We start from the raw sequence: 12,318 nt of genomic DNA, 5'->3' as shown, positions 1-12,318 counted from the left end.
CACATGTTTGAAAACAAGGTGGTACCGAAGATGAACATCAGGAAGCCCCTGGCATATAGTTCGATCTCCTGTATCGTCTCAGGCTCGGTTCCCCTGAATCACTCAGCGAGCCAAGTGTATCTGACCATCCCCGTTCCGTATATGGGTGGGTATGCCCCCAGCATCTCGAACCAAGCCGCCTTTCATTCCTCCATATCTGTATCAAGAGGGATCGGATTGCTTTCTACGTCTAAGCTGATGATCATGGCAAAGTCGTAAAGACTCATCATCATCTCCCCTACGGTGGAAAAGTGGAAGGAGTTGGTGGTATCCCACCACCTCTCTACAAGTGCTCTTAGGAGGGGACAACTCGTGGTGACCCGAGTCAAGCTAGAGCAGAAGAGGTCGAAGTCTGCCTCGTCAATGATGTCACGAACTCCAGCTGGGAGCTCGTCATACCAGTCTTGAGCGGTTGTAGCACCGTAACCTCTAAAGGCGCGAGACTCGCCCTATGGCAGAAGACAAATGCAATCAGATATAGGACAGTGCATAAAATGCAATAAGATGAAGGCAGTGCATGGTCAAATACAAGGCAGTGTATGAAATGCAGTCAAGTGAATCCGATACAAGGCAATGTAGGAATTACAAATAATGAAAGGTAAAATACATGAAAAATAGAGGTCCTACCTCAACGACAATGGCCAACAAGTAAGAATCTGGCTCCCTCAACAAAAGGTCCTCTGGTGCACCGCGGGAAAACTTGGTGAAACGTCTAATGCCTCCAAAAGTGGGCAATACGTGTGTCTTTGGGTGATATCTCGGCGGATCGAAAGGCCGTACCCTCAGTGGTAGCGGCTCTAGCTCGGCCTCTGGCTCGAACTCCGTCTCCAGGTCAGCCTTAAGGTCAGCTATCGGCTCATCTACCTCTGGAACAAGTGGAACTATTGGGGGAAACTAAGGAGGAGCCCTGTCGGGAGGAATCTCGTCCGCCATCTGAAATAGGTGCTAGATGGGTGAAAAGTGAAGAAAAATAAAGAAAAATGGTAAACTTGGAAAAAGTCAAACCCTAGTAAAGAGAAAATGAAGGAAAAAGTCAAAGTCGGGAAAAGTTCACAAAACTCGAAAGAAACTCGAGGGAAATAATTCTAGAATGGTGGAAGTGAGGAAGGAAGCACCGAAATCAAGTTTCAATCGGTTCAAAGTGAAGGAAATAAAGAGAGTTTAGCGAATCAACTTTGTGTGGGGTGTTTAAAAACACATAGAAAGTGTAAATCTAGAGAGAAGAAGTGTCTAAAGAGAGAGGGAGGAAGATTTCGGACTTGGGTGAGTAAGGAAATGAGCCCCAGTGGCACATATTTAAAGACCCGAACTAAAATGACCAAAAAACCTCGATCTAACATCGATGGCCGGCAAGGCTTATTAGTGGTCGACACCTAGCCGGCGGCCTTCCTTTGTGGCCGACAGGTGGCTGGCGGCTTCCCTTGGGGTGCGGATGATGTTTTGTGTCCTTGGTTTTCAAGAATTGAAGGGATTGTTCACTGTTTGGTTTAGAATGTTTTTACGGAAGCTCAAAACTGTGTTTTCAGTGTGCGATGTTCATCACTTGTCAACATGAACGAGGTATATCCTTTCAATATATTGTAATTCTTCCGAGAGGTAAATTGGAAGTTGTTTATCAAATCATGATTTTGTACATGCATTTCACATTGTTGCATGAATATGCATTTCGCTTCCTTGTGTAAGATGTGCATTTCACGGGAATTGCATACGCGTCCTGCATTCATTATGTTTTACGCATAGAATATGCTTCTGTTACAAATTATGCATAGAATATGCTTATGCTTTTGTTTCTTGCATAGAACATGCCATTAACATTGTATCTCGGTTGTTTATATTGCATGCATTCCTACTGAATTACACTTGTTAGGTTTCTTTTTTGGAAATGTACGATATTGTATATACGGTTCATTCGGAGGAGTTTCAGGTAAAATCATTCGTCCCCTTCGAATCGCGTTCTTCCACCCCTTTCGGTTAAAAACATTCAGGTGCGTCCCGGTGTTCACAACACCCCTTTCGGTTAAAAATATTCGGGTGCGTCTCGGTGTTCACACCACCCCTCCGGTTAAAAACATTCGGGTGCGTCTCGGTGTTCACACCACCCTTTGAGTTAAAAACATTCGAGTGCGTCCCGGTGTTCACATTACCCCCCTCTCTTTAGATAAAAATATTTGGGTGCGCCTAGTGTTCACACCATCCTTTTTCTCCTTTCGTGTGCAACGCGTTAGAATTTCGGTTGAGACCTCAGGTGTGCCCGACGGTTACGTCACCCTTTGCCTTTCCTGCGCATTGCGTAGTTAAGCCTTAATTTTCTTACATCATTTCTGCATGAAATGTAGTTTGGGCTCGTGTTTCTTGCATGTGGTGCGTGGTTTTCTTTTTGTGATTGGAATTACCGTGCCTTGTTTCATTTTGTTTAACTGTGGCATTTCTTTGCATAGCATTTGCATTTAAATGTTTCATTGTACAGCCTCATTGCATGATCATAAGTTATGTTCTTATATCATGCATATCATTTGCATTTTACCCCAGAACTACGCTGGTTTGATTCCTTGCAAAGAGATACGTAAGCAGCCTACGGGGGTGCAACCATTTTGTTTTCTGTCTTAATTGTTTGTCCAAGTCTTACGGCCTTATCAAAATGGGTCATCTCTGGGCTTTGACATTCACTCACGTCATTTCATGACTGTGACAACCTTTACCTCTGATTAGTGCTAATCTATGATTAAGCATGATACGTAATTGAACAGACTGAAATTCTAAACTGAACACATGAGTATATTGCTTGATTGCATTTTCTATCTGTTTGTCATAAATTGATCTGTTCATGTTTTTAGTTTCGAATTGCGAATTGAAGGCCTTATCGGCGGCCGATTCAGAAATTGATTGGTGTTATGTCTTAATTAGAATTTATGTGATTTTATGGTAGATTTAATTAAATTTGATTTGGAATGATTTAATTAGATTAAATAAAGTTCAATTACATTAGTTTGCATTTACTACCATTTTGCCATTAGGTGGGCTAATGCTAGGCCACTACTTCTCACACTTCACACATGTTTGATACATCACACTTCAACCCTTTTCATGTAAACGTGAGAGCGAGGGAGAGAATTGGGAGAAGTTGAATTCAACAAGGAGTTTTGCTTGGAACTTAGGAGAATTTGAAGGAAATTTGAGAAGTTAAGCTCCTACATCTAGAATTCAAGACCTAAGGTAGAGATTTCACTTTCCTCATTGTGAATTTGAGTTGTATCTTGCAAGGTTCATGGTAATTTAGAGTTTAAAGTCAAGAATTAATTTGAAGAGTTGAATTATGAGCTAATTCATGCATGCATGTTCATATTCTTGCATTTTGAGGTTGTTTTGCATGAATTCCTTCCTTGCATGTGTATATTTTGAATGTAGTCCATGAATTTACCATGTTCTTAAGCTTAATCTTGTATTTGGCCAAGTTTTAGAGCACTTAATTCATAAGAGTTCTTGCATGTTATGTTTTTACATAGATCACGAGAGTTTCTTTGAAATTGTGGTCAATTGACTTACCTTTGGGCTTGATTTTACAAAATTGATCTTCAAAACATGTTGTAGTATGAGTTTTCAAGTGTTTCCCAGAAAATAGGCCCAAAAGGGTGAGTTTTGATGTGTTGAATGCTTGGTTTGAGCTTAGGAGGCAAATCTGGAAATTCCAGATTTTGGCTTCCACGCTCGAGTGACCGTCTTTTATTCAGAGCTCCGCTCGAGCGAAGGAATGCTGGCTCGAGCGTAGATTGCAAGCTCTCAGGTTTTTGGTGCACACAGACGCACGCTCGAGCGAGGGAACCTACGCTCGAGCGAGGACTGTGTCTTACGCTCGAGCGAGCGTCGAGCAGGGATTTTCAACATCCAGCACTTTTTGCATTTTTACAGACTGCTCGAGCGAGGAAGTCCATGCTCGAGCGACCCGACTATTTTGATAAGCTCGCTCGAGCGAAGAAAGCTACGCTCGAGCCAGACCCCTGTTTTTTGAAAATTTTGAAAAGTGTTTTAAAGTACATCTTTGCATCCTCATTTCATCCTAGGCATTCCTAAGCCTAGTTTAAGACATCTTAATGAGGTTATTGATGTAGAACCACACCGAGTCAAGATAGGGACTAAGTTGTTGATTCCCAAGTGTGCAACTTAGTGTGTGTTCATTCTGTAACTGTGTAGGGTTGGCATCCGAGGACGCTCATTAGCTGCCTATAGCCCAATGCTCTGTGAGTGACAATGTTGTAAAGATATGTTCAATCATGAATATTTTCTGAATGATCTACTGTACTGCTTTCTGAAATGATATTTCTTACTAAATGAATGTTTGTCCTATTTGTGCACTGAGTTCGTGGCATCCTTAGGAATCTACTATTACTGTACTGTTACTGATACTGTTACAGAGATCTCTGTCGGTTCCCATGTTAGGGACTATTACTGTTTACTGTTATGATGGCCATCAACTGACTGTTCGGTCTGTTAAGACCTACTGTACTGTTTTGTTATTGGATATACCACATATAACTGCTATGGTTTCTAAATGACTGATATGACTGTTTAACGACTGAAAAGACATTCATTCTTAACCTCTTTACACAGTTGTTATTCACTGGGTTTTAGCTAACTGTTTATATTTATATGTAGGTGTTCAGGCACCGGATTGATGCTAGGAGCGTCGGGTTAACTCCCTTTTTGCCAAGCCAACCATTGTGCCTCACCTCGAGGTTCCAAGTCTGACCGAGCTAAGGCTGATTTAGGGTGTCTCAGTTTCACGCTTCCGTTTCTGTTTTGTAATACTGTTTAAGACTTGTACTGTACTCTGAATGTTTGCACATATGGCGTATATATGTTTTGCATATGAATGTGCATATGTTCGAAAAAGTCTTTTTGCATATAGACTGTCACAGCTCATTGGACATCTTTTATTACTGTTTTGGCTTCTGTCAGCCCCTGTACTCTGTATTACTGTCTTTACTGTCAAGCAGACCTTCGGTAATCACGGATTACTGGCCGGTTACGGTGCTAAACCCATAGGGCCAGGTTTGGGTCGTGACAATGACTCCAAGTTCTGTCAAAGTGGGGCAACTGTAGACACCTCATTTTTGATGACCTTTCAAGACTTGGATGTTCTTACAGGTACATCCAACAATAAGTCTGTTTGCTCGCCATGCACTCAAAGTCCTCAGCGGAACACCACAACTTTGAGTCTTTCAAATCATGTATCAATTTGTCTCATTTTTGGACCGTGCCTTGGTCTTTCCCTCCTGCAATCTCTGGTGGCCTGCCAGCCATCCCTGGAGGCTATCGGCCATCACTTCTTGTCTATCGGCCATTAATGTGCCTTGCTGGCCATCACTGATGGCCAGCCACCAGTGTTTTTTGCAGATATTTTATGCCAGCTGTGCCAGCTGTTTACATAGATGCTTGCATCTATCCACATGTGGAGGGCTAGATCTCCTTGTATAGATTTCATGTTTTTTTATATATAAGGACCCCCTCTCTCATGTTTTGGGGTTAGAAAATTTTAGACTCAAAATTTTCCTCTCTCTCTACTATTCTTTCTCTTTCTACAAATTTTCTACACTTTTGCCTACAATTCCTACACTCTTGCCTATACACCCTTAACCAAATCCCCTAATCTCTGAGCTGAGGTGTTCTTGGGCTTGGTTTGAGCTCTAGAAGGTGGTATTTGCTTGGAATTGTTGCTTGGAATCACTTTTCTCTTCAAGAGCTATAATACTAGCTTTGTAGGATTGCTTTACATACTTGTATTCCTATCTTTTTTTCATTGTTTTTGACTATTTTTAACCTGTAAAAAAAATTATTTTATGGGCTAAAATTAGTGTTTTCGGCCATTTGAGGTTAGGGGGTGGTTCATCCCTTTTTATTCCTTGTTTAAAAAACCTTTGCACCTTTGTTTCCCATTTTCAAACCATCTTTTTTTGGGCCTTTAAACACTAATTTTCAGAGATAAAAATTAGGTTTTGAAGTCCAAATTTGGAGGGGTTAGCCCCCCCTCCTTGTGTCTTATTTGCTAGCCTAGTTGGTGTCATGCCTTAGCTTAGTTTTCTAGCTTGTGGTAGCTTTATTCCAGTATGCTTTAGGCTCTATTTTGGACTTTTTTAACTCTGTTTTGGGTTGGTTGTTGCATTTGAGTCTTATTTTGCATAGTTGTAGTGTAATAGTCCTCACAAGCTTGGTGACCTAGGCTTCTAGACATCACTTGTTTGAGTTGATTGTATGTTTTCGGTGCTTTTCACACTTAATTTCAGCATTAATCACCTCTACAACCTCCCTCTTTTCTTGATTTTTCTTTTTGCTTTGAAAGTGGTTTCAAGTCACTTGTTTGCCTAAGTGTGAAATTGAGGTTTCATACTTAATGGTTTAATTCCTTAGGGGGTTCGTTACCAACGGTATGATACTTCTTTCATACCCAAAGCACCTTGTGTCTTGAGCTTTTCTTTTCGTTAGAGGACTTTAACTCACCTTTTGGACTTAATTGGATTAAGGAATGGTTGGTAAATAAAATGAGTGATTAAAACTTGGAACTAAAAGTAAGCCAAGATAAGAATTTGGTTGTGTTTTTGAAGTGTTCAATCGGACGTTAATTGAACACATGAAACTTGGACCATTTCATACTTATTAGTGATGAAATGATCCAAGTTTCCAATGTCAACTTCTTCCCTTGATCTTTCATGAAAGGGAGGAGGCTTGTGTCTCATTTTGCATTTATTGAACTTGCACCTCTTGAGTCACAAGCCATCATGCAATGAAATTACATGAGTTGGTGGTTTGTGGCTTGAGTTCACAACTCCTTGGATTTGTTCATAAAAAGGAGTGGTGAGTTATGCAAACAATCTATGGGAATACCCTCTTTTTGCTTTGTTTGTCCTCTGTTGCAGCAAGATGAACCAGTGCATCAGTGGCCAACACGCCATTATCCATGGCCGACAGGGCACCATTGATGGCCGACAGGTGACCGGCAAGCTTTACCAGTGGCCAACTAGCCACTGATGCAAACCTCAGCAGAATGTTGGTAAGGTGTAGCAAAATTGTTTTGGAAGTGTTCAAATGTGCAAATAGAGGCTTTCAAAAGCGAAGCAGAGGTCTTTTCGGGCGAAAACTGAGCATACACATCCATATCTTTCATTTCCCCAGGCGGAGCAGTAATTAGTTTAGTCTAGTTACTTAATTAAATTATTAGTTGCCATTGTTTTGTAATTATTTAATTAGTTAGTTAGCTAGTTAGTTAAATAAAAAAGTTGTAATAATTAGTTAATTAGTTTAGCTAGTTATTCACTTGGTTTGTAATAATTAGCTTAATTAGCTTAGCTCTAAGTAGTTGCTAGTTGGTTTTGCTTTATTCATTCGGATTCTCCTTCGTGAGAGCAAAATGTAATAATGTGTATGTATTCCAAACCCATGTCTTTGTCCCTTTTATTTAATCGCTTTTGATGGTTAGATTAGAGACATGTTTCAATTAGCATACCTTATGCTTGCATCCATTCATCTTATCTTGCATGCACCAAGGCTCGGTACATTTTTCAAATTGCATTGTCGTTTCAATTATTTCATCGAATACATGCTTAGATTGCATGCTATTTAAATCAATTCATATGCCATATTAGTAGCCGAGCCTATTAATTGCATATTGCATGTGTTACATTAGACATTTGACTAGTTAGGAATCATGCATTTTTTTCTAATTCATATCTTCTTGGCTTGGAGTACTAGGTAACTTTTTAGTACTTTAGCTTACTTGCATGAGTGTGAGTGATTGCCATGACTAGTATGCTTGCTATGAGGCTAAATACTTACTTGTTAAACTGCCTGAATGCCTATGGATGAAGGCTTGTTGTTTGGATTAGAACGATTCAACGAATGTGCGTTTAAGCCCACTATGTCTAGTGGCAAATTCACAGTTTTAAGCCCACTTTGTTGAGTGGCAAATTCATAAACTTTAAGCCTACCTGAGGTGGAAAATTCAAACCCTTTTCACAAAATAAACATGAAATTGAGTTGTTCCAATTTGGGCAAACTAGTCTATACTTACTTGTGCGCATCACATAGTAAAGCTAGCTTAATAACCGGAACAAGAGCACATAATGTACATAAAAATCATATCATGATTAGTAGAGGCCGATCTTTGATCGGGTGAGTGGGGGTGCTCAATTCATGACCTTCCCCTCTTGTACTTAAGTTCCCGAGCCGAGGCAACTTTGGTGATGACGGACATGTGGCCTTCGACATGAGTCATGGGCTTCTTAAATTTTTCCAAAATAAAATATTTAGGTGGCAATTCTGTATCTGGCAAAGCAGTCCAATTTTGACATTTTTTATTCAAAATCGATTTTCTAAAAGATTTGTTGGATTTGGACTCTTTGGTGTTTATCAATTTCACATTGCACTTATGAAATTAGATTCAGAACCGCAGGAGTCCGAATTGTAGCGTTTATTTTCGAGTTTCTGAAAAAGGGCGCAAAAAAGCCGAGCTACAATATTTTATAAATAGGTGGGCTGAACTATAAATTTTTTTATCTCAAGCCCAATCCAAATATCAAGTGGACACAAAATCTCAATCCAATCTAGTCCTATGGACAAAATAATTTTCCAACCCTTAAAAATATCAAACTAGACTAGATGAATTGAAGAGGGCCGTCGGGCTAATAATCACTCCTAAACTTCGCCTAAACTTTCAAAAACTTTTATGCAAACTATTTTTGAAGGCTTGGAGCATTTTCACCTGAATTGTCAATTTTGAAGTGTCGCGTGTGACAATAAAATTTGACAGCTAATTGTGCTTAATCTAAATCTTCCCCAGTTGTTGTAAATTTAACATGTCTTAGCAATTCCAAATTTGACATATCAAAAAGAAAATGTAAAATACTTTTATTTTTATTATTTTAATAGTGAAGATCAATAAAAGAATTTAAAAAATATTTAAAATAAAATAATAAATTTGACACATTGAATGGAGTTTTTTTTGTTCAAAAAATAATAATAAATAAGCCTTCGACCATTCATCTTCATGGGCCACTGCCATCCAAAAATTGCCCAAATTGTAATGGTAGCTTCATTCTGAACATGACGGAATTTTTTTCAAAAAAAAAGAGAGTAAATAAATAAAATAGAATTGTTGTGCAAAACTGCCGTCAATGTGCTTAAAATTAAACTTAACAAATATTTAAATAAATAAATAAATCAAAAAAAATTAAATTTGGAAATTTGAAATTTGCAACAAAAAAAAAAAATAAAAGTAAAAAATCTACTATATCCTAGGGTATATGTAATGCATCTTGTAGGCATGGAAGAGTTGAAGATCCTCATTTATGACAGGGTCATTGGAGCCGAAATAGTTACTTTAAATTTTTTTTTTCTCAGTAATGAGATTAAAAGCTGAAAATAGAGAGAAAATGGGAATGATGATAAACTAGAAGAAAATAAAACATAATTGGGAACTTGTAAGTTGTAGCAACCTTACATTCTCATCAATTTTCTTTCTAGTCAAACAGAGGATCATATCATAATTAGCAGTAACATATTGTAATTTAGAATTGAATTAGGGCAACGAACTCATAAATAATCGGGAAATTTGGCCATAAATCCCTCTTAACTTTCTTTTCTTGTTAAAAAGATAGAAAAAAATTTAGTACTTTCAAAACCTCCTTGTAATTATAACATTCTGTATAAAGGACAAAATTTGTTATTCGAATATTTTATTTGACCATTATACCCTCTCTTTCTTCCATTTCTTTTATAGCACTCTCTTTCTCTCTCTGTAATGCCCCGAAATAAAACAATATGCCAACCAAGAAAATAAGAATCAGAGTATAGATGAGATCCAGTTGTATAAGAGAGTGACATATGCAATTATACATTCATGAGCCTAGCCTTGAATTTACAGCATATATCACAGCATGAGATAGAAACTGGAAGAAAAACAAATAATAAATGCCCTAAAGGCTTACAACTTTCCAATGTAGGTTCTTGGTTACAACAAAAATGGACTTTAAGTCAACATATTTAAAGCCCTTGGCTATATAAAATAATTACAACAAAAAAGAAGCTCTTGTTCCCGACTCTTCCAAGTTACTTCCTTGGCAGAAGCATATTACCAACACTTGAAATATTTTTTCCACATAGGATGAACCAAAACGTAGTAGAAACAATTTAACACAATATATAAATCTTGACAAAGATATGCCTGTGATTTAAACTCATTTCCGACTATTTCTCAAAACCATGCTATGTCAAGCTTCATAGCTCAATTCATTAATCATATCCATTTCATTCAATCAATCAAACTGAAGATACAACTCATTGGTTCTCAAATCAATATAGTTGTCATACAAACACATCTATTTTCCATTTTACGAAAATTTCGTCAGTGGGAATCGGCACCCATGTATACGCACGGTTTCAGGACTTTCACCCTGAACACACAGGCCAACTTAATTTACGATAGTCCATCCCCTTTCTTCTCCCAAGTATGGAGTACATCCTCTTTCTCCTCCCACATATCATACATATACAATGTATTAAAACACAGTCATATTCAATGACAACCGATAAGAGATTAGTTTCAATTCACCTAATCCTCATGCATTTTCTAGAACAATCATATTTATCCTCCACCGATAGCCCCAAACAGTAATTACTAAATAGATATACAATCTTCGCGACAGATAAATTATCAAAATTTCCATAGGCGAGAGGTAATACATATTAAACTCCGCCATTTATATAAGCATCCATCCAATTTCACATTCTTAATGCCAATTTCATTTATTATACAAAGTATCCATTTAAGACATTTTAGGGTTAACCCCCATTTTCTTCCAAAACCCTTCCCGAGTATCAAAATCAATGTATTTAACACCACACAACCTCATATCTAGTCCCATAACCATTTTTAACACATACATTCAAAGACCTATCTTTTGGTTTTAAACCCAAAACCCTAGGTTTGTTAAAAATCACCTCAAGTTTCAATATTTCTTACATATCAACAAATAACTAAGTTAAAACTCGTAAAAGAGTGTAGAAAGTTCTTACCTCAAAGTTAAAAGACGAGCAAAACAAAGGGGAAACTTCAAAGACACCGAAACCGAGTTTTGTTTGGATCAAAATGGAGCTCTTGAGATACTCTACCTTTTTCCCAAAGGCACTAGGGTAGAGAAACCAACAGATCTAATTGAAAATGTAGAGATAATGCAGGTTTACAACAAAAGTAATCTATGGTGACGAAAAGTAGTGAAAAAATAAATTTCGTCACTAAATAAGAATAATTCATGACAAATTATAAAATTTTGTCATATATAATAAGAAAATAAAAATAATAGGTGACGAAATTTATTTTCGTCAATAAATACTTCTTTTTAGGTGAGGAATTAAGTTTCGTCATTGAAGGTTTTCCCGCTAATTTTTTTTGGTGATGCCAAAATTTTGAGACTTTTGGTGAGAAAAAAATTTGTTACCAATTATAAAATTATTAGTGGGGAATATATTTCCGTCACCAATAATTTTACATTTTTTTTGAAAAACTTGATTTTAAATATTTTAAGATTATTTGGTGGGAAATATATTTTCGTCACTAATAATTTTTAATATTTTGAGACCTTTTAGTGAGGAAATTATTTTATCACTAATTTTGAAGGGAATATTTTGACAAATTGAGTGGCAATGAAAAAAATTGAGTACTATTTTTTTCCTTTTTTTTTTGGTGTTTATCAGTTTTCCTCTCATATCTCTCTCTCACTACAACAAATTGCAAATTTGGCGACTAAAAGATTTCATAAAACACACAGATTTATTTTTTGGTTGGAATACTTTCACATTACCGCCCAATTTATGAATTATGATTTAATTTTATTTTTTTCATATTTTTCTCAATATTTACTTAGGAAAATTTACCCATAAGTCCTAGTTTTTGAAACGTTGAACCATTTAGTCCTAAAAGTTTTCTTATGCTCCATTTAGTCCCATTTTTACATCAACATGATGTGAATGATGTAAATGATCGGATGTTTCATTCTATAATTTCAAAATTTATTGAAATCTGATGAACATTAGATGTTTTTCATCCTATATTTTTAAACATTATTGAAATTTGATGAACATTAGATGTTTGAAATCCAATGTTTGTAACATGACTCTGATGTTATTAACATTGTATCTGATGTTATTAACATTGTAATGGGACCTTTCAGTCTATAAGAAAACTTTTAGGACTAAACAGTCCATAAGCTATTAATTTGGGATTTATTGGTGCAT

This window comes from Camellia sinensis, chromosome 8, assembly GCF_055761805.1.
Source record: "Camellia sinensis isolate YWXY chromosome 8, ASM5576180v1, whole genome shotgun sequence".
Classification (NCBI taxonomy): Eukaryota; Viridiplantae; Streptophyta; class Magnoliopsida; order Ericales; family Theaceae; genus Camellia; species Camellia sinensis.
Note: the sequence above shows the minus strand (reverse complement) of the source record.